Source organism: Protopterus annectens, chromosome 3.part0 (genome assembly GCF_019279795.1).
Source record: "Protopterus annectens isolate FY-2018-M chromosome 3.part0, PAN1.0, whole genome shotgun sequence".
Classification (NCBI taxonomy): Eukaryota; Metazoa; Chordata; order Ceratodontiformes; family Protopteridae; genus Protopterus; species Protopterus annectens.
Genome location: NC_056731.1, coordinates 99,785,309 through 99,808,875, shown reverse-complemented (window position 1 = coordinate 99,808,875; position 23,567 = coordinate 99,785,309). Strand labels below are relative to the sequence as shown.

Sequence of the window (23,567 nt, the reverse complement as noted above, 5' to 3'; positions counted from 1 at the left end):
TCATTATGGCATTCTTCGGTTGGTGTGTGTGCATTTCTGATGGGTGTCATCATCCACTGTTCCATTGCATAGCCAGCTTCTTCCAGTAGATGGCTGCATAGGATGTCCCCCCTGGCAAACATCTGACACATCTGTGATGCGTGCCAGATATGGGAGTCTTGATAACTGCCAGGGCTGCCAGCACACACATTTGTGATAATGCCCTGGGCATTGCCCATGACCTGGTAGTTGATGGAGTGATACCCCTGAAAGTTGATGTAGACTCTACCCTCCTCACCAGGCAGTGGTTTACTATGTACATGAATGCAGTCTATGGCACCCAGTACCTCAGAGTAGTGTGCTACATGGTAGAAGAGATGCATACTGCTGGCCCTCTCCTCAAGGGTGCGGGATAAATAAATGTGTTCACCGGCATGTGGTAACATGGCATTCAGGAACTGGTGGAGTATCCTGGATGCAGATGCCTCTGACACCCCATTATGTCCCCAGTTGGCCTTTGAAAAGTACCTGTAGCTAGTATTCTATGGGCTGCACATACCTTTGTTTCCATTGGGAGGGGTTCCCCTTTGTTGGTTCTGGGACAGAGTAGAGGGTGGCAGAGCTCAGTGAGTTCTTGTAGTATGCCCCTGTCCACCCTGTAGTGCTCTACAATCTCCAGCTCATGTAGCTCCTGGAAGATTACCCTGGGCCTGAACACTCTTCTCCTTCTCAGTCTAGGCCTATTGTCAGCAGCAGCAGCAGCACTGACCTCAGCATCGAGCACATACAGATAAACCAGAGCAGCAGCAGGCCCTAGCATTCTGTCATTTAAAATTCCCAAGTCTGTACTCGAGTGGTGCAGAGTATGGGGTAAAAAAGATTGTAGGGTGTATGCATACTTTATAGTGCTCTGTTGCAGATGCAGTTTATGTGATTGGATAATTATGATGTATTCCACCTGCCAGGTACATCACTGAGGGGTTGAAATGGTCCAGTGTAAGTGGAACAGGACTTATCAATCATTTATACATGACTAGCGTTCCCAGGGTATTTCCTTTTTTTTTTTTTAAAAAATCCTTTACCTGTTAAGCACTGCAGCACAGCCCCCATACCTGTGGCGCTGGTGTAAACACTGCTCAGTAATCTAGACACACAAAGGATAACCTTTCAGGAGCTGCATGAGCTGGATACTGTAGAGCACTACAGGGTGGACAGGGACATACTGCAAGAACTCACCGAGCTTTGCCACCCTCAACTCAGACCCAGAGCCAACAGAAGGAAGCACATCCCAGTGCAAACAAAGGTATGTGTAGCCCTTAGAATACTAGCTACAGGTACTTTTCAGAGACCAACTGTGGGCATGATGGGGGTCTCACAGGCATCTGGATCCAGGGTACTCCACCAGTTCCTGGCTACCATACAAACACATTCCAGTGAGCACATTTATTTACTCTGCACCCTTGAAGAGAGGGCCAGCAGTATGTTTCTCTTCCACCATGTAGCACACTACCCTGAGGTACTGGGTGCCATAGATTACACTCATGTCCACATCAAAGCACCACCCAGAGACGAGGGTAGAGTCTACGTGAACTGCAAGGGGTATCACTCCATCAACTGCCAGGTCATGTGCAATGCCCAGGGTATTATCATGAGTGTGTGTGCTGGCAGCCTTGGCAATTATCATGACTCCCACATCTGGCATGCATCACAGCTGCACCAGATGTTTGCCATGGAGGACATCCCATACAGCCATCTACTGGTGTATGCTGGCTATGCACTGGAACCATGGATTATGACACCCATTAGAAATGCACGCACACCTACCGAAAAATGCCATAATGATGCACATGCACAAACTAGAAACATCATAGAGAATGTGTTTGGGCCACTCAAGTCATGGTTGGTTTCACTGCCGAGATATATCTAATGGAGCCCTGCAGTACTCTCTAGCCACATATGTACAGATGTTCACAGTATGTGCCATGCTACACAATATGATCCTGTTGAAACAGCAGCAACAGGATTATCACAGGGAAGGGACACACAGCTCCCCACTACTGCCAAAGTCTCCACTATCACAGCCACTGGGGGACTTGGAGGAGGAACCCCCTGAGCCTGTCCTTGTAGGCAGATGTAGCCATGCCCAGTATGCCCTGGCCTTGGCAAAGAGGCAACACATAGCACATGCATTGACAACCTAGGGACCTAGGGACTGACACCACACACTGACTCAGCAGCAACACCACACAATGTGTACCTTACCAGGTATTGGTTGTGCACAGTGTGCATCAGAGTCAGCCCTGAAGCACTATCTCAACTACTGCAGTCACAAGGTAAGTCACTCTTTTTTACAACAAATGTATGGGGTACTAGACTATGGTAGCATATGTATGGACCTGCTGCATGTATGCAAGAGAATAGAGTGGAGTACTGGGCTACCTGCATAGAATAACAGGTATTTGGGACAACAGGAATACTAGCTGCCCCATAATATGTAGTAGGCCCCAAGGCAGCAAAACCCATTGCACTATGTGAAGGAATTGCCAAACAGTGAGGCTATAGGACAGACACATGGCTGTCAATTCTAGAGTCTCCTACTCCCAACACAGCCGTGTTCCCACAAAACTGCAGTAACAGTATGTTTGCAAAGTTATAGCAGCAGACCACACAATCACAAGGCTGTTCCAAACAACCTGGTGGCATGTTCTATTTCCTTAATATTCAGGGGTCAAAGTGCATGTCTGTCTCATGTTGATAGTGTCAGGAATTAAACTTCACTTTCCAGTGGCTGGTGTGGCTTAGTGGGCTAAGTACATTAGCATGGTTGATGGTGTTCATAGTTTGAAGCCGGCTTTACCTACAATTTTGCATGTAATGTACTCCTGTGGTAGGAGTCCCACAGACTGTCAATATGTCACTATTTGTTACTGCATGAAATCTGGACAAAGCCAGAGAGAATGGAGGGACAGGGAGCCACAGCTATGGACACTACTCATGCTATGAGTAATCTAGATGGTGGCTAGTATACCCACAGGTTTTAACAAGTCAGAATAGCAGCAGATATAAAGGCCAACACATAACTGTGTCAGTACCTACAACAAGTCAGTGGGCACTGTGACACCTGTGCACTGGCCCAGTAATCAAGGAGCATCAATCCTCACCGCTAGCACCAGTGAGGGACGTGCACACTAGAAGGAGAACAAGTACACACAGAGTAAAATACAATTTACTTAAGAGCATACAGAGATCACAGTCAGTCTGGGACTGTTTTTTCTCTTTCTCTCCAGATCCCCAATAAGACTAACCACTGGCACAGCAATAGAGTGGAGTCCTTAGCCAGGGTTTCAAGCCAAGTCCTCCCAGCATTCCCTCTGTCCAACTAGTGCTTCATGTCCCTGCCCAAGTAGCTGACACACAGACACACTTAGAGATAGGATGTATATGCAAACACACAGACACTCCTGGGGAAGGCTGACACAGGTTCCCTATCTATGCCCCTTCTGCCCAGGCTATAAGGTAGTAATCCACTGCCACCAGAACCCCTACTTATCAACTACTATAAGGCCCTTCCCAAAGGGTGACCAATTTCACTGTGTAATATTACTGTTATCCAAATAGTGTGACTGAACAACAAGGACTATTGGAGTGGCCTTGTACAGTATCACTAAATACATGCAGTGTATTCTAAGAGCTTAAATTATCTCTACACAAAACAGCCACAGTTAAAAAAGTTTAAAAATGTTTAATTAAATAATAAACATGCTAGACAATACTCATCAATTCAACACAGCGCTAATACAGAGTTCAGAAATCATAGGAAACTGCAAAACAATATTGTAGGATAGTCTGACATAAATATGGAAAAACAGCTAGACTAATCTGGTTAAATTCCTATCTACTCTAAGAGAAATACTAAAGTCTAAGATCCTACTTACATACAGATAAAGCAAGTGCTGGTGAGTGGATGATTCAAGACAAGATACAAATGTTCTTCTTTCGTTCTGTCCTTAAATTGGTATTGCACAGTAATGCTGAGTCATCTCTCATTACATTATTCCCATCACTTCCCCCTTAGTTCCCAGGCTAACAGAAACTCAAAATTTACATTTCTGTGTAAGCTGCACCTGGCCAGGAAGCCACAGCAATAAAATACATTTTACATGTAAAACCTTAGCAATTATCTCTTAAGTTAAGACAACAGAAAGAATTTGCTAGCCCAGACATCCTGTCTCCGAGCTTGAGATCAAACAGTCATACAATGCTTTACTTAACAGCTTTCTTCCAGCAGGGTACACTGTGATTACATTTTTTAAGTTCAGCATATAACACAGTTTTCTTACATTTAGGTTTCTTACATTTGTAAAGACAAGCTTGGGGATTATATTAATATTTACAAATTGCGTAGAATTATTTACAAGATTCTATCTAGCTAGGCTGACAGCCTTCACAGGCACCATGTAGTAGTATATTACCAAATAAACACAACTGTCTGAGGAGCAGAGCAGACATATGGGGCAGAAAGCTGGACATCCTGCTAAACATGTACAGTCAGAGGTGTGAAGTCTGTAACCCTTTGTGTGGTGTTACTTCATGTACCCCAGTCACAGCTTACCTACGACTACTCAGAGCAGGACATAAAGACAAAGGCATGAACAGGAGAGGGACAAAGTCCGACATATAAGGAGAAAGATTAACTAGTGGCCAGACAAATGTAGGCAGTACGGAGAATAACAGGTCATGCGATAGCATGGGTTTCCCACTGTGTGTGAAGTCAGTGACTCAAGTGTCTCTCATGAGTTCCTAATATCAGTTGATAATGATTTACCACTGATATACCTGAAAATCACAATGCTATGTAAAATGTACCAGACATATGATGCAAAACCCTGTACAGTCTATTACAATCTGTACACACCCTAGGTATGACTCAGATATTATGTGCAGCTCACAACCAAGGAATCCCTTGGACAAAATATCAGGGATGTGCTGGACTGCTGAATCAGGAGCAGCAGCCAATTGGCTGTAGCACACAAAATGCCAGAGTGGAATACAGGTAGGTCTGGCCTGGAGTCACCTTGGAAGTACTGATGGTCACACTGGGCATGCTCCTACACGTAGCCAATGTCAGGCCATGTCTGATGCCTTGTCTGAGATGTGAATATATCTCTGTGCATACTGACAGCTATTTATATGTATCTGTCTCTCCCTATCCCCCTCAGACATGATTATCCTTATTTATCAGTATGTGGCCCATATATATATATATATATATATAGATATATATATATATATATATATATATGTATATATTTATGGAGAGAGAGAGAGAAAGAGAGAGATAGAAGTAATATATATATATATATATATATATATATATATATATATATATATATATATATATATATATTTCCACATAAAGGTGCAGAAAGATGTAGTGCTGCAGCCATTTATCCACGAAATGTATCTGGTGGCATGTGCAACTTGCACTGTGAACTGTAGTGTGTAATGGTAGGTAAGTAGTGGTTCTAATCTCACATCAGCCACCTTGTTTGCATGTACATGTTTTCCATACAGCAGTACAGACATGCCCATCAGGCCTATGTTTATGCAATGGTCAATCATTTTATGGCCCCTGTAACTAGCGTCCTCTACAACAGTGGCCTCCCTGTCAACAGCTGCTGATGTCGTCCACTTTAACAGCATTGGCAGACACTCTCAAAACCCGTAAGCTCTGTGGTGCATGTAATGGTAGGAGTTCTAGCCCCAGAAAGGATAACTGTGTGTGTGTGTGTGTATGTGTGTGTGTGTGTGTGTGTGTGTGTGTGTGTGTGTGTGTGTGTGTGTGTGTGTGTGTGTGTGTGTGTGTGTGTGTGTGTGTGTGTGTGTGTGTGTGTGTGTAAATATATCCCCTTGCAGCAGTCTGCCTTTCTTGCCTATTTGTGGGCAATGGTTATACATTTTGATGCCCTGTCAACCCCCCATTGGCCTCTTTTACAGGGCTTGCTGATATCATCCACCTTAACAGCAGTGGCAAACACTCCCAAAACACATAAGCTCTATGGCGTGTGCAGGAATTACTTAGTGCTATAGTGTGTACTACCTAGATAGGTAGAGGTTCTAATCTCAGAAAGAGCAATTTTGTGATTGTGTGGGTGTGCAAATGTCAACTCTCCCACTGACCTCCTTTACAGGGCCTGTTGATGTCATCCACCTTAAAAGCCACGGCAAACCATCCCAAAACACAAAGGCTACTAGATAGGTAGGGGTTCTAGTATCAAAAAGGGCAAGTGTGTGTGTGTGTGTGTGTGTGTGTGTGTGTGTGTGTATAACTATACCACCTTGCAGCAATGTGTCTGTCTTGCCTATGTGTGTGTAATGGTCACACATTTAAAGCCCTGTGACTAGCTACTGACCTTAAGTACCCCACATGTACCTAGGCATAAATGTTATCCGCCCTACCTACATTTGTAGGTACAGAACATCCAGGTGACACATTTCAAGAGTAGCATGCCTTGTCATGGGGTATGCATGGAGGATTACACTGCCAGCCCTTATTGCTCCGACACACTTTACTACATGTACCAAGCACATATAAGCCCTTACCTTGCTGATGTCATAATTCTGCTTTGCTAACATGCTATCCTGAGCCAATGTATTGCCACCAAGTCACAGAGTGTAGCCATTCAGACACCTGCAACAGAAACATACAAAGTTCTCAAAGACTCCTGTCAGTTTGCAAAACAACCACAAATCTAACATCATGCAACAAAGGTACAAACATGTTGATATGAAGCTAGCATACAGTACGTGTCATGGCATAACACAGCCACACTAAACAATGTCATATAATGTACTACAGTCACCCTGTGCATCAGACATGTATTTGCATGTCCCTGCATTGATGGTATGCATGGCAGGGATGTGGCACAGGTATCATGTGCACAGGGTGTGGTGTGCGAGTGCCAGAGGTCTAGGCTGTGCCAAACATTTGACATCATGTGTAGGATTTCGGAAGGGGTGCTGGTCAGCTGGGCCATGGAAAGGTGCCATGTGTGTCTGTTGTTGACCTGCATGTGACAATGATGTACGAGTGGGTGCACATACACAGTCAAGCCATGTGCTAGCCCTACACATGGGTATGTTGGACAGCAGTGGAAAGTACATGTCAGACTGGACAGTTCACTATCTCTGGCCACAAACATGGGAACTAGCTCTCACAGGAGTGGCACTGGTACCACCATGCCCAGGGTCGGATGCAGTACTATTTGCTGACAGTGACTGGTGTCTGCTGGGCCTGTGTGCCTCATGGGACTGCCCCGGACCACATGCCCATGTCCTGCCACGTCATGGTGTGGACAGAACCTTCTCTTCTGTAGTGTTGGAGGTACTGCCTTTATGGGAGCGTAAGTGTACACAGCCATGTGGACTCTCAGTGGATGTTGTTGCTGACCTATGGCCATGTGTCTGATGCCCTACTCCCACAACATGTTCTAGCATAGACAATGTGCAGTCAAGGACTGACCATGTCTCACCCTACTGTCTGTCCACTACATCAGTGAAACAATGCATGGCATCACCAATGTGGTGGAGGGAGTCATGGATGTCAGACATTGATGAATCCATGATCCTGAGCATCTGTCTGGTGTTGTGTTTGGAATGTGCCTACATGATGGACTGAAACATGCATCGAGTGACTTGTGATGTGAAGCCTGTGACAGGGGTGGATGGGCAGCAGTCCTCCACTGAGCACCCCTGTCAAACTGCCTGTGTGGGACCTCACTAGCTCTCTGGCTATGGCTAGTGTCTACAGTCACTGATGTCATAGTCGGCACACTCTCCTGTTCAATGCTGCCACACTCTGACTGTCCAATATCTGTAGCCACAGGGGACTGGGTATGTGTGGGCATACTGACTGTGTGCGGGGACATTTGGGGAGGAAGTGGGATGACAACCTATGCAACAGATTCAGCTCCCAACAACCCCACCTGTGCCTCACCATGGCCACCATCATCATCACAGTCTGATGAAACACAGACAACAAGTTGTGAGGGGGACACACTCCAACCCTGTGGTCACATGTGAGGTGGAAGATAACATAACTGCATTAATACCTGCACTATTATGTCTGGTGGTCCACATGCACACACATACAGGTGAGGTTCCACAACTGCATTATACATATCACATCTTATTTCTGATCCCATGCACCACACAAGCAGACTACAACATGGACAGACAAGACAGGCACTTAATAACATGCACTGCAGCTATGTCCAGTTAATTTTGCCACTACTATACTCCTCTGAAATAAGTGGTATGTAAGTGTATGTGATAGACCTACACCTAAAACTCAATGCCCCCATCTTGATCATACTGTTGGCCACTGTATGCCAGACTGCACAGACCTTCACAAAAATAAGTGCAAATATGTTACAGCTCCTGCAAATACACTACTGTAATTACCAATTCAATGTACTTCAGTTAACCCCTCCAAAACTGAACATACAAGTATTGTACTCTGGCTATGCATACCAGTAGTTTCTACAGCAAAATGGTAACCCTTAACATTCTTAGGGTATATATGATTGATACCAAAACAGTTTCACACTCACTGGCTACAGGATGCTGGACTCTAGCCACACCTGATGTACCGATGGAAATGTGAGGGAGACATATTGTTAGCAAAAACAAATGTGGCATTGCTGCAGGATAATATGTGTGTATAACAAAATGAACAGTAGGAACTGTAATACTGTCTACATTGCTGACATTCTGAGTATGTGCGCACAAGTGTGCATTACAAACAAACCCCCAAATGCAGATTGACTTGACATTTGTGTATTGGTATGCAGAGGCTGCTACAATGACTGATATAGTATTACAGTAATGAGCACAGGAGGCTTACCTGGATGCTTATCTGCTGTGCAAGCTGTAGCACCCACCTCCATGATGTATGGGGTGATAGATGCTCGGGAGATGGTGGCTGATCCCAGGTTTGGTAGGAATTTCTCTGCAGTCAAGGATAGTTGCTCTGCTGCAGGCCTTCCACTGGTGGCAGCATGGTCCCTGGCCACAGCAGTGGCCTTTTGCTGTGCAGCATTTATCATGTCTGTCACCCGGTGTTGGACCTGCTCATAACTTTTTCCTGTAGCCCTACTTGATTTCCTGCTGTGATGAGGCCAGCCCACAGTGCAGCACATTGCTCATGATTCTGGTGACTCTTGGACAGCAGTATGTTGTGATGCAGTCTGAGGCCATCCAGGATCACATCATTTTCCACAGCTGAAACTGATGGGTGCCTCTGTCTATACATCCTTTTTGAAAGACAAGAAGAGAGGAACACATCACAGGACCACATACCTTGCTCTCTACTATGTACATACCCTGCACAACCAAATTGGCCATCAGTATCCACCGCTAACTCCAACATCATACCCCACCATCTATCAACACAGTATGCATGTGGCTATCAGCAGCATAGTGGCAATATCAGTTATGTCCCTGTGTGCTGTGATGGAGTGTGTTGTATGTCTCCACTCCCATCAATGCTGTCTACTGTGGTGTGTCCCCTATGGGCAATGTCCCAGTACCATGTCATACAGCCACTGTTTAGCAAATAGGTGAGTGTTACTACAAGTCTATGGGGACAGTTCAGCAACATCCGTGTTACGCAATGACAGACAGCACTGCAAATGTGCTGTAGGGTATCTTCCCTGTAGGTGTCAGACTTCTACACAGATGTTTGTGGAATGTGTACATGTGTCTGATATATGTGGACCCTTTGCTAGAAATATGTGGATGTCTGGCAAATGGTTGGATAATACTTAACGGTTGTTCTCAGACTGTAGGGATTCTGACTGTCACACTTCAGAACCCTCAGAAAACAGTTTTACTACAGTAATATCTGTTACTGTATTCATTTCCTTGCTTTATATGCTCAATATGTAGTCCTGCTGTAAGGGGTCACCAGGTATGCTAGCCATAGTCTCAAGTGATGAGCTATGAATGTCGACTAAACAGTGACCTAACCAGAGTACATCAGGGGCAGTCAGGGACACCTGTACAGTGTTTGAACTTTTCCTGTGTGACATTCACAGACTAGGAGGAGCTGAATAACAGTACATCATGCGATATGCAAGCTGTGTCCACCATTACTTACTGTCACTATTGTGTAACACACAACCCAGTAGCATTCGTACAGGAGCTGACCATTGTAAGAGAGACTGAGAGGGCCACAGCTGTGATCTATGTCACAGCAGACAGAGTTGAAAGGCATGCCTGTAGGTGCTGGACAGCTGACTATCACAAACATGTCATTCCCAGTGATGTACTACAAGCCTACTGCTGTAATCCCTATTCCCCTTAACTGCATCCTGGGTCTATATTATAAACCCAAAAGCTCTAAATAATGAATACATCTACATTGACACATAAAGGTTGATGTACAAAAACAGCAAAACACGTAATCGGTGAAAATGAAAACACCGAACGTGTTACATCAACAAACAGCGCCACACAGGTATGCTCAAACAAACAAAAAAAAAATTAAATTAATGCACTTTTGCAGGGCAGAAAGCCCCCCTGCACCCCCATGGGGACGGCTGCACCCCCACACCCCCCCCTACTTAAATATACCAGCTCCGAAACCGCACTACAGTGGGGAAAAGGATATATTTCCTCATCCCCATGATCGTACTGCTGGCCAAGCAAATACGTTCAGTGTTTTCATTTTTGACGATTATGTATTTCGCTGTTTTTGTACATTGACCTTTATGTGTCAATGTACATGTATTCACTATATGAAGCTTTCAGGTTTATAATATAGACCCTTCTATCCTCTCATCTGCATTCCATTAAATGTGGACTTCTATTACATACCTGCCAGAGTGCTGTACTCCTTTTTGTGCAGAAATCCTGAAGAAAAATGCTTCTGAAATTGCAGTCTATCTTGGTAAAGCAAGTCACAGACCTGTTTACCATAGGCAGCAGTTTGCCTTTTATAGGTAATGCTCATTAACAAATGATTGCTTTTGCACCAGTCTGTGGCTCAGACTTGTTAAGTGCATCCAGAACAGCTGGGTTACACTTTCATTAGTCAATGGCATGGCACAACAGTGCTATATTTAAGGCCTTCAGGTAGACCTTGGCCCCCTTCGGAGATGGACATTATCGAGATGTGGAGACTACAGCATTGCAGAGTGTAGGTAAAAATACTTTCCACTGTTAGGATTTATGTGGTATGTCCACAGTTTTGCATGCTATGTTTGGCCATTGTGTAATGACTTTCTGATTATGTGGCACTTCAGAGTTAAACAATGTTGGTTGAGGTCAATAACAGGGAGGACAGAAGTGAGTGTCATATGTCATAAGCATTAGAATATGCATACTGCTGCAGTTGCTGCTGGTCTATCAGCTGTGTATGTTTGTAGGGGAAGACTGTGACACATGTAACTGTTGCTTGACCTTCCCACACCCCTTTATAGGGTCTATATTAGAATATCAAAAGATGTAAACACCGAATGTTTAAATGTCGAACTGTATTCAGCGAAAGCTGAAAACAACGAACATACAGAACAGTGAATTTTTTCCTAGGGAAAAAATTTGCTGTTCCAAAACACATACACACAACACAAGCACACCAAACAAACAGCAATCCACACACATACACCTAAAATCTTACACCTAACCCTACACTAAACTATACACACACCACTAACTATCCACTTACCTTAACCCAAACCCTAACCCTAAGGTCCGTCACTATCGCACACTCACCTCACCCGTGCCCTAACCCTAACTCACCTACCCTGCCCTAACCCTCACGTCCACACAATTGCACACTTACCTGACTTGCGCCTTAACCCTAACTCACCTAACCCACCCTAACCCTCACATCCACACAGTCAGGCACATACCTAACCCACGCCCTAACCCTAACTCATCTAACTCACCCTAACCCTCACGTCCACATAATCGCACACATACCTAACCCGCACCCTAACCCTAACTAACCTAACCCACATTCAATCGCACACTTACCTGAACCCAACCCGTAACTTTCCACCACAGTGCTGAAAATACTGAAGCAACAGAAATGGACAACCAAATTCTTTCCCTAGGAAAAAATTTGGTTTTCTGTTGCTTCGATATTTTCAGCTTTCGCTGAATACAGTTTGACATTTAAACATTCGGTGTTTACATCTTTCGATATTCTAATATAGACCCCCTTTATATATGGGTGTTGTGTGGATCCCTTGTTCTAGGTGGTTGTGAGGTATGGTAGGTCTTTAGCAGGTAGCTGAACATACTGCTGCATATGTTACATCTGCAGCTGCTGCATTTTGCCCAAGAGTCATATTGGGGAGTATGAACACATTGGAGGACAGCAAGCTGTATGTGTCAGTGAGGGAGCAGTGTCAAATCTGTTGTTACAGCATAGCCAGCATGAGGGTAACCATAACAGTCCAGGTGAGGCTTGTACTTAATGTACATATGTTATGTAATACTGCCATTCAGAGAGTGGTAGGTGAAATGTAGGAAGCCTATACATATTTATGCAGTGTATCCCTACCTACTGGCCTTTGCCGTGCTAACATGGTTAACACTGAATGCAGTAGCAGCAACTTGTTCTGCTTAAAATTGCAGGGCTCAAGTCGTTATGTGTTGTATTCCCAAGCATGTAATTGAAGTGCAACACACTGGATTCAAATCCAGGACTGTGGGTGGCAAAATGTACAGCATGTTAGGAATTTAGGAGACTGAGCTATTGAGTCAATAGTGCAGCAAATGTATTTTCATGATATGTGTGCATGCATACAGTCTGTTACACAGGATTTGCATAAGCATGTGTGTTCGGATGGGTATGACATGTGACACTGAACTGTCTGTCATGATTTTCTAACCTCAGTCTGTACTAACTTGCCAGTACATGAGAACACATAATAGGTTTTGAGAAAAGTGTACCAAAAGTAGGTGGCACAACTGTGGACATTCTGCAACAGTCTGTGCAGTTGATAGCTATACTTGCTATCCCGGGCCTCACCTACATACATCATTATTTATTCGACTATGTACTGGTTTGGTGTCTGCATCACAGTACCAAACACACTGTCAGGTTTCACATTATATGTACAAGCAGTGTGTCATTGGGAATCAGAATATGTTTATGGAATCAGTTGTTTCACTTCAGAGCTGAGTGGTCTAGTGGGATAATGCATTATGCTATAGTTGACCGGGGCCTGGCTTTGAGACTTGGCAGGGGTGATTATTTTGCAGATGTGCCTAACAGTATCAGAAACAGAGAAGGTGATTAAGGTAGTTGTAAGCAGTTTTAACTGAGTTTGCATAGGTTTGCAAGGTGCACCACTTAGCTCTGCTTAAACCTGCTCTAATTTTAAAAAAGAAAAGAAAAAAGGGGTGATAGGAAAGTGAAATTGGGGCAAGCAGGAGGAAAAACATACTGAAAGGCAGGTAGGGATGGGCAGGACAGGTGTTGCAAAGGACCATATCTCTCCATTTCTTGTACAGCAACAGTTGTGCAGGTTGTACAGAATTTGGAATTTGGAGCCTCACACCCCAGAGAGAGGGCTGAGGGCAACATAACTGTGTTGATTAATTCATGTAAAAATTAAGTGCGTCCAGTGGATGCAGGTGCAAAATGGAAAGCTATGTATGGAGAATCATTTTTTTTTTGCAGGACAGATGTCTGCTTTTGTTTTAAGAGTGTAATGCTGGGGAAGAGATATAGGTACATGTGGCAAGGTAAGTTGGGTAGGAGAGGTTGCATTTGCAAACAGATAAGATAGACAAGACAACATACAGGGGTGGTGTGTGACACATGAGTGGGGGTAAACACCTTGGACGGGGAGGGTTTTGTGGAATCAGAGAGCCATGTGCCACCAAATGGCACAGTGAGACTGAGCTCCCCACTCATGTGCATTTAACACTGCTCCTTCACTGCCATGAAGTTCGCGGTGCTGGGGCTGTGTGTTGGGGCCACCTTCCCCCTCCAGGTTGGCCAGTCTGCCCTCAGTCCAGCACAGGTGATCCTCATACCAACAATGCATGATCCTGTGCACCATCCCCGGTAGCTGTTGCTGAGAGACATCCCCCATCCATGTCCGCTCCCAGGGGGATGGGCCCAATCCCCTGAGGTGACTCCACCCCTAGGTGATGGAGGACCAGCAGAGGGGGCAGCACCAGGTTGGGTCCCAGACATACTGGGATCCGGTGCCACAGCCGGCTGAGGTAGGGTAGGTGGATTGCCAGGAACTGGCCTTCCCAATCTAGCTATGGTGCTGAGGTATTTCAAAGTGTATAGGTTAGTAATGAACAGAACATTTAGTTAGTTATAACAGCATGCCAGAATGTTGCAAATAACCCAGTAGCATAACAATGCATAGCATACAGAACACAACAATAAGTGAGATAACAGTCAGTGTAGTAACAGCATGCCAGTAACAGTTATGGCATAAGGCCAACAACATAGGTAATTCAACAAGGTATGTTAGTATGCAACCATTGTAATACATAACAATAATGAAACACAAGGCCCAATATAACATTTTGAGAATAACATATGTTAATAGTAAACCATAACCGATGTATAACAATAATAAATTATGATGTAGATAATAGGTGGGGGGGAGAGAAATACAGTCCATTAATACCAGTATAGGCTATATTGTTTGCAACAGTACTCTTATATACTCTACAGGTCTGCCCTTACTATATATATATATATATATATATATATATATATATATATATATATATGTATATAAGTGCCCCATAGCTTCTATAGCATGTACATACCTCTCAAGCTATCTGCATGGGACAGTATGGGTCAAGATGTAATACCTACAGGTACACAACTACAGGGGATTATTACATATCAGGGGGACATATAAGACTACCAAGGTGTACTGTGGACTGATGCAATGTGACTGTTTTATTGACAGAAATCATGTCAGTGATAGATCTGTGACCAGGGCAACAGTGATCACAGTCCATCACAGTGTATCATGCACAATACACAGAGAGTTTATGACTATCATGCCATGCTTGACAGGCATGGAGCTAGACTATCAGCAGACATTCACAGACACAACAGGCATACAGCCATGCCAAGATTACACATTTTACATATTGTATTAACTTGTATTAGTATTGTACTTGTTGCCTTTATTTTCTGACATCTTATCACATTGCTGAGCAATGCTGTTAACACTCTGGTACATCTGAACGCACAAATTATTAACCCATTCTATAGGCTACTACAGCCATTTATTTACCTGTAATTCCTGTTGGGAGAACATCTGTTAACAATACATAACAGCTTCTATAATATGTAGTAGTACTCGTCACTGGATTTGAGCCCCAGTGTGTGTGTGACAAAATATACATCACACGTAACATTTATCAAACTAAGCCACTACTGAATATTGATTGACTGATATATGCCTAGAGCTCACCTGGTAACAAAATATGACTTGGTAATAGAGGTATAGAGTGTTATACAAGACACTTGAACACACAAGCATGAGATTTATGCATGACAAAGATAGTAGGTGAACTGTGCATTAATTAATACATGGAATGCAGGTGTAGACAATAAACCCCTAGTGGGTGGGAATATCTGTGATGTGTACAAACTATATTGGAGTGCTGAGTTGGCTACCTGACCCATATGCAGTTGCAGATGGTATATTTGCGGTCTACAGCTATTACAGTTTCATACTTGCTGGCAGCAGAGTACCTAAGAGCAGGAATGCATACATCTGCAATGCAATGGTTAATATAAGACAATCTTGAGATACACAATATACCTCGGGCATTCCTATTAATGCTTTAGTTCTTAGTGCAGAACAAATATCATAATGTAGTATATCTTGTAGTGCAGCTCCAAATCTACCATTTAGCAGAACACTCTTTATTAGCTAACCTTCAGTCACTTAGTGGTATCCTTTGTGTTTTTACTTCGCAGCAGATGTAATACTCGATTTCATGACCAACAGCCCAAAATACATACATATTGCACAGCACAGCTTTATTAGGAGTGACTTCATGCAGTGATTGGTATATATTTCCAGTATTTATTGAAGAGCAGTTCATATAATGCAGGTGTTGCAATACAGCTGTAATTCCAAAATTAATGCAATAGAAACATTTATTTCCTTAACATTATTAATGCAGTAGAAACTTTATTTCCTTAACATTATCAGGTTTCATGCTTTCATCTTTATTGAACTGTACCTGGCATTTTTAACTTATTTCAGTCAAGGTCTATGACCACATTCATTGCAGTACAATCAAAGCTGAATATACCTACTGGTAGTTACTAATTTACTCTTTCTTGTTTATATGACTGTAGATTTAAAGATACATCTGTACTCACCACACTCATGGTTCAACCTGGCTAGGCTCCCTGCATGGGCCTCTAGGTTGCGAGCTCCCTCCTATGCAGCTGTTGGTAGAGAAACACACCATTTTCAGAGTAGGTTTTGGTAAAACAATGATAAAAATACTTACAGACTCATGGGGCATCCCATCTTGAGCATCTTGGACCCAGGTGGCCAAGAGATCCCTCTTCCTGTGCTTCAGTTCATCATAATGATGACACACCTGCTCACCTGTGCAGAGGACATCAGTTGCACTGGTGAGATCACATGCTAGCCAGTCCCAGGCCTCTGATTTGTACTCCAATCGCTGATACTGTCCCTGCAGCAGCCAGATATCATGGTATTTAATGAGGAGTCCAACCATGACCCTGGACTGGACTCCAGAATGCCCCAATGCTGCACCCAGAAGTGCATACCTTCTCCAACTTCTGGCATACCTTCTGGCTTGCTCAAACTCTAACATGTTATGGCTGTATTCCTACCTGTTGCACTTAAATAAGGCTGTTTTCCCACCCTTTACTGCCATTGGGCCATTTTTAAAAATGTGGCATTTTTCTTAGGACTACACAAGCCTGCTGAGCTCAGCTAAGCAGTGCTTAAACTGTTAATGTTTAGCAAAGCTTAGCAGTGCACAAACCAGCTTAGTTGGGCTGAGCAATGCTTAAAAGGCCATTACCTAGCAGTGCTTCACACCACTTAGCAATGCTCAAACCAGGTAAGCACTGCTAAAACATTACTGGTTTAAGCAGTGCTTGACAAGGCTTAGCTGTGCTTATCGGACCTTAGCTGAGTGCAGCAAAGCAGGATTTAACAATACATTTCATAATTGTGTATTTGCAAACTAAATGCTTAATAACATGTATGTGCATGCATACAATATTCAATCAAGGGCTTAAACATGCTTCTTATAATGTGCATTTGCAACATACATGCTTTTTTTTTGTGTATTCATAAAAAAATCAATCAAGGTTTAATAGTACTTCTCATAAATGTGTATTTGCAAAATAAATTTAATAACCCGTTTGTGTAATCACACAGAATTTAATCAGGATTTAAAATAAGTCCCATAATGCATATTTACAAAATAACCTGTCTGTGTATTCAAACCCTGCAACTACTGAACATAAGGCTGTCACTCTAACTATTGGCTACATGGCCATGTGAAATGCTGCTATACTTTTACATATATCTTTCCACTACATTTAAGCACCACTGAGTACCACGGCATGCCGTACAAACCTGCTCAGCTATGCTTAAACTTGACCTTTGAATTCATAATTAAATGTATCTGGTTTCTATTTTTAGATGTCTGGCACATATCCATTGCTAAGTGCTGCACAAACACAAAAACAATTAAAACAAATGAATTTTACATTGCTATCTGGCACTTTGACACTGCAAGGGGTGTGTTACTCATCTCTGCACACAGAAACACACTCTCTACAGTAACTATGTGACATGACTCTCCCTCAGTAATGCATCGTCATTAATATGCATGGTGCACTACTGAGGGGATACCGTATACACGGCCACAGTAACTTCCATGCAGGCTTTACACTATGCCTACACGGATTTTATTAAATCTCCAGGTGTCTTATTCTACCAGAATAGCTTGTTACTGTTACCTGCAGCATTCATGACATTACCTAAGGTAATACTGCACTGTTTGTAGCAGAGCCATAGCAGGCTGTTCTAACACCTGGTGCTGTTCTTCAGTATGGAAGTTCCTTGGAGATCTGAGTTGCTGTTTTCTTGAATACTGTCATATGTAATTATTGCTATGGTGTTAAAGCTTACTAAGAAAGCAGTCTAGTTAGTACTGTCATTCTTGAAACCTGCATTTCTTGTCTTTTCTTCCTGCTATGCTATGTATTCTGCAATGCTCTGATGCTATTTAATTTCTCTTATTCAGCCTAAAATGTTCTGCAGCTTTCACATGTATCAGTTTCAAATTCTTTTGTAAGGTCTTTTCCTTTTTATGAATAATTTTCCTAGTGGTGCAGTTGGTACTGCCAAACTATATTACAGTCTATTAACTTTTTTGGCTATAATGAACAACCCTTGTCCTTCCAAATGAATATAATTTCCTAAATAATGATGCTCTGCTCTGTAAGTGCCAACCTTTCAGTATTAATTAGTAATATCAGAATGACCCAAATTTCATTCATTTTAAAACTTGTGTCCATGTTTGTCCACTTCCTTTTTTTGTTGTTGATTTTCTTTGCAAACCCAAAACAGTATTCCAGTGTCATTTGTGCAGTGATTTTCAAATAATCATTTTTTACAACACAGGGAGCTATATTGCATATTCTTGATTTGTTGCACATTGGCAGTGAGTCCTTTTGTGATGCAAATTTTGAATCAGCAGACTTAGCTGAGATTTGTTTTTAACTTTATTTAATACTACATCCTTATGTGTAACATGGAAGAACTAAACTTTTCAGGAAGGAAGATTTTGTTAGAAAAACAAAACAAAGGTACAATTATTGGTTCATAGACTATTGACTAGCCTGGCCTAGCCTAGCTTACCCCAAATTTACCAAAATATTGCTGACGTGTCAATACTCCAAGGAATTTTATGCATTTACAGGCTGCTTCTGTCCATTAGAATCTGATGAAGTCCTAACTGTATGGGACAAAAGCGCTTAATCTTTTTGTAATAAATTTATGCTGGAGTCTTACTTCATTTCTGCTTCAGATTTATACCACTTTTCATACTACACTGTCACCTCATTGTGTTTTATGGTGTTTTTTGGTGCCAAAGGTTCCATTTGTTGCTGTAACTGAGTACAGAGGAACAATGATCTCCTTGGACCTGGATGCCACATCTTTTCTTATAGGTTATGGAACACAGAATGACTTTTTTCACCACAAGAGGCACGCTGTGGTTAATGGTAGGTTAATGTCAACACCCATTCTCTGATCCTTGACCACTGGGCCTATGTATTTTATATGTGGTGATTTCTAGTGGTGGCCATCTTTCCAAAGGGCACTATTATGCATTTTCCCACTGAGTTTCAATCCGTGGCTCTGGCACCAATTGCTGGTCTGTGTCAGGCCCTTTTGATGGGTATCTGTGATTTTAGGGGATTCAACAGCTATACTTACCTTGCAGTCATTTGCAGATTTGGTCAGCCAGGGGCCCTTGGTGTTTGCCTTGACTTCATTGAAATAGATGCTAAAAAGGAGAGTCCCAAACACTGATCCCTGTTGGGCACAATTAGGGACTGGTCTCATTGTGAAGATGGACTCCCCCATCTTAACAGCTTGTGTTTATCAGTGAACCAGCTGCCTGTCCATTGGGTGACATGGATTTAAGGCCTAAATCTGTAAGTTTATCTACAATGCCCAAGTGAAGTATTGTGCCATACACCTTAGCCAGGTTAAGGTAAGAAGGGTGATCATTTTGTCCTCATCCATAGCTTTAGTGACCGTCCCAAAGAAGTCCACCTGGTTAAGAAGGCATAACTAGCCTTTGAAAAACCAAACTAGGTAGGGTCCAGTGTCTGTAGGTTTCCTATGTCATTGTTTATTATATTCATAGGTTCATAGGTTCATAGGTTCATACTAGGCTATCTGCCCGAGGGCATTTACAAGCCTAGCCCATAGTTTTGTGGCTTACGCCACCCCTTTAGTATGGGGAACTATACCCATTATTTTGCTGTGCCTCTGTTGAGCAGTGACACTGAGGTAATCCCTGGGGTATATCTGCGATCTCCCATCCATTGGTCAAGATTTCTCTTGAACAAGGCCAGCGAGGTGCTCTGCCTCACATATACCGGGATTTTATTCCACAGCATAGGGAGTCTTTGGGTGATGAATCTATCCCATGGTTATTCTTTCCAAGACCTTGTATAAGAAACTAGTCAGACTTATATGCATCCATGGAAGACCCCCTTTGTGCAGTGGGATAACCATTGCAGTCCACATTCATTTGGCATGAAGCCTGTGCAGAGGCTATGGTTAAACAGAGATTCAAGTAGGCCTAACAGGTAATATTTCTTGCCATTCAGGAGGTTGGGTTCCAAATGCAGAGATGATAAGTCAGCAAGCAAAGGAGAGTAGTATTGCTGGAATTCAGTTCATCCTCAAGTTTTGATGAGTACCTTCATGAGGTGGACCCTGTTTTTTCACAAAATCTCACCAAGACGACAGCGGTATATAGGCTGTATTTTATGTAGCATATATCATGGATAGAAGTAGGCTAAAAAATAAAATAGATAGCTGGGTGCACACGACCCAGGATAAAACAGTGCCCAATCCTGGTAGGTGTACCGGTGCCAGGAATGGAAAAAATGACAGTGTAGAATCCTCAAAACACAAAACATTCCTACAATGGGGCTAGACTAGGCCCAGGAGGGAGGATGGCCTCCTGTTGTAGAAGGAAGTAGCAGGCCACAAGAAACAGAAAAACTCACAGGCCAAAAAAGAGTCACAAAGATGATAGAGTGGACTACTGAGGATAAGAAAGAAATTATGTATTCTTACTATTATGCAAGAAGCCCAGAATTTCCAGACAGAAGATATAGAAAAATATTAAGGGAGACATTAGAGGAAAGAAAAATACATTCATAAGAAAAAAACTGTCAGCAGCTTCAAATAAAAATGCGTGTTCCTTAATACAACAGATTAAAAAAAAAACATTACATAGACTATGAAATCTTGGTCTGTTTGGAAAAAGAAGCAACTGAGACAAATCTTGGTCTGTTTGGAAAAAGAAGCAACTGAGAAAGCACAAAAATATAAAGAACAAAATATAAATACTTAAGAAAGGTATAAAAAAGAAATATGGACATGGGAAAGAAAGAGAGATCTGATATGGTGCTATATTTATACAAAGGAGAAATCCAAATTAATCAAAACAAAAAAGGCAGCTCTAAAGATATTTGAAGAGAAACACAGGCAAAGACATCCAGATATGGAAAATTTCACAATAAAAAAGTAAGATCACAAAGAGTGACCGTAGAACAGAAGATTAGTAAAGTAGAAATAAAAAAAAAAATAGCAGCTGAAATTATGGAATACTTGCAAAGTGAAGGATTTAGTGTAGGAAGTCTAACACAGGTTACATCACGCATGATGGAGCAAAGAGTCCCCAAAGTAAGGAGAAACAGGAGGATCAGGAGACAGCTGAAGAAGAAACATAGGCATGAGAAAGAAAAATAGATTTAAAATTGTATAATATTTATGCAAAGGAGAAAGCAAAAGTAATCAATGCAAAAAGAGAAGCATCAAAGATATCTGAAGAGAAACACAAGCAAAGACATCCTGATATGGAAGATTATGCAATGTCGAAATAAGAAAACAAAAAGGAAAAGTAGAAAAGAGGATTAGTAATGGAGAAGTTAAAGAAATAGAAACTGAGGTATGGATTACCTGCAGAGTGAGGAATTTAGTGTAGAGTATCTAACTCAGAAAATGCCACAGCATGGTAGAGCAATGAATTCACAAATTAAGGTGAAACCAGTGGAGCCGAAAACACCTCATCAGTTGCCATATGAAAATACTTTGGAGCCTTCCATAGGAAACCAGTACAAATGTTCAGTTGGAGTTGCACAGCAAGGGGAGGAACAGGAAATGGTGGCAACTCTGACACAATGTTGTGGAGTGATAGGCCAGTGGGTTCCCATATGAAAGAGCAATGGATGACACAGGATGAAACTGAAGAGAATGTGGCATAGGAAGAATCTTTGGAACTATCTATAGAAGGCCCCCAGGAAATGGAGAACTAAGAATGAGCCCCCAGTTTAGAAGAAAATGATCTAAGAGAAGAGTTGCTTGATTTAATAGAATGAAAGAAACAGACTACAGAAAGTCAATAAAACCCAAAAGGTTAAAAGTTTGATAAAACAAATAAACACAGTAATTACGAATGTCCATAGAGATTTAGCTGAAGTAACGGAAGTAAATAGGATATATTACCGTGAAGCTAAATTAATTGCTGATAAAGTCTTACCACAAAAACACAAAACAAAGTAGTAAGTTAAAGGAAGGGGATAAATCGAATGCAGTCATGGAAGTATCAGAAGAGAAAACTATAAAGCAATTAAGGCAAGAAATGGCACTGTTAGAAGAGTATAGAAGAGGGAACAGATCAACAAAAATACTTAGAAAGATAGTCGTGATAAAAGCAATGCACAGTATTGGAAGAGATCAGGATCTTTTGTGCACAATTGCAAATAATAAACTAAAAATATCAGCACAGGCAGAAAAACTTAGAAGATATACAGATACATATAAAGGAAAATTTAAAAAAATTATTGATAACCCAAAAAAGTTTTACAGAGAAATGGGAAGCAAAGCAAAAGAAATTGAAACACCACCAAAAAAGAAGAAATACATGTATTTTGGAGAAGTATCTATGAAGATCCTGTGGAATATAGCAAAGATGCAAAATGGATAGAAGAAGTAAAAGAAATAATAAGAAGTTCAAATGTACTGGATATGAAATGGGATGAAATAGCATCCAGACAGATTGAAACAAAGTTAAGAAAAGCTTCCAATTGGAAAGCCCCAGGCCCAGATGCACTACTTAACTCCTGGCTAAACTATTAACATCTTTACATGAACATTTAGCCATGAGTAAGAACTATTTATTTGTGCACCCTGAATAGAAACCAGCCTGGTTAATAACAGGAAAAACAATACTCCTACTTAAGAGTGAACCAGCAAACTATCCTAAAAACTATAGACTAATAACTTGCCTTTCGACAATGTATAAGCTATACACTAGAATTGGTGCCAATAGAGTTTATAGTCCTTTAAAAGAAAACTCAATCATGGCAATAGAACAAAACAGTAACAAAAGAAAGTTATATAAAACAAAAGATTATTTGTTGTTAAATATAGTCATGATGGAGAACTATAAAAAGCAGAAGAATCTATGTATGGCATGGATCGACAAAAAAGCATTTGACAGTATCCCACATTCATGGATGAAAGAGTGCTTAAAAAAGTTTAAGACACACCCTACAATGATCAATTGTATTACAGCATACATGAAACAATGGCAAGCCGCTTTGCATTCAAGCCATGATAATGGACAAATTACTATTCCTGTGATAAAATTTCAAAGGAGGATATTACAGGCTGACTCTCTGTCACCACTGCTGTTTTGTCTTGCCCTTAACCCATTAAGCTGTCTACTGGCTCCCAGAAAGCAAGAATGTATAAAGACTTCTCAGTTTT

General features: G+C 41.9%; 1 protein-coding gene across 1 annotated transcript in view; it reads right to left on the bottom strand.

Moving 5' to 3' along the window:
• Positions 1–23,567, bottom strand: part of LOC122796770 (CMRF35-like molecule 9) — a 456,752-nt gene that overhangs the window by 89,209 nt on the left and 343,976 nt on the right. The gene's annotated exons all lie outside the window — the stretch shown is intronic.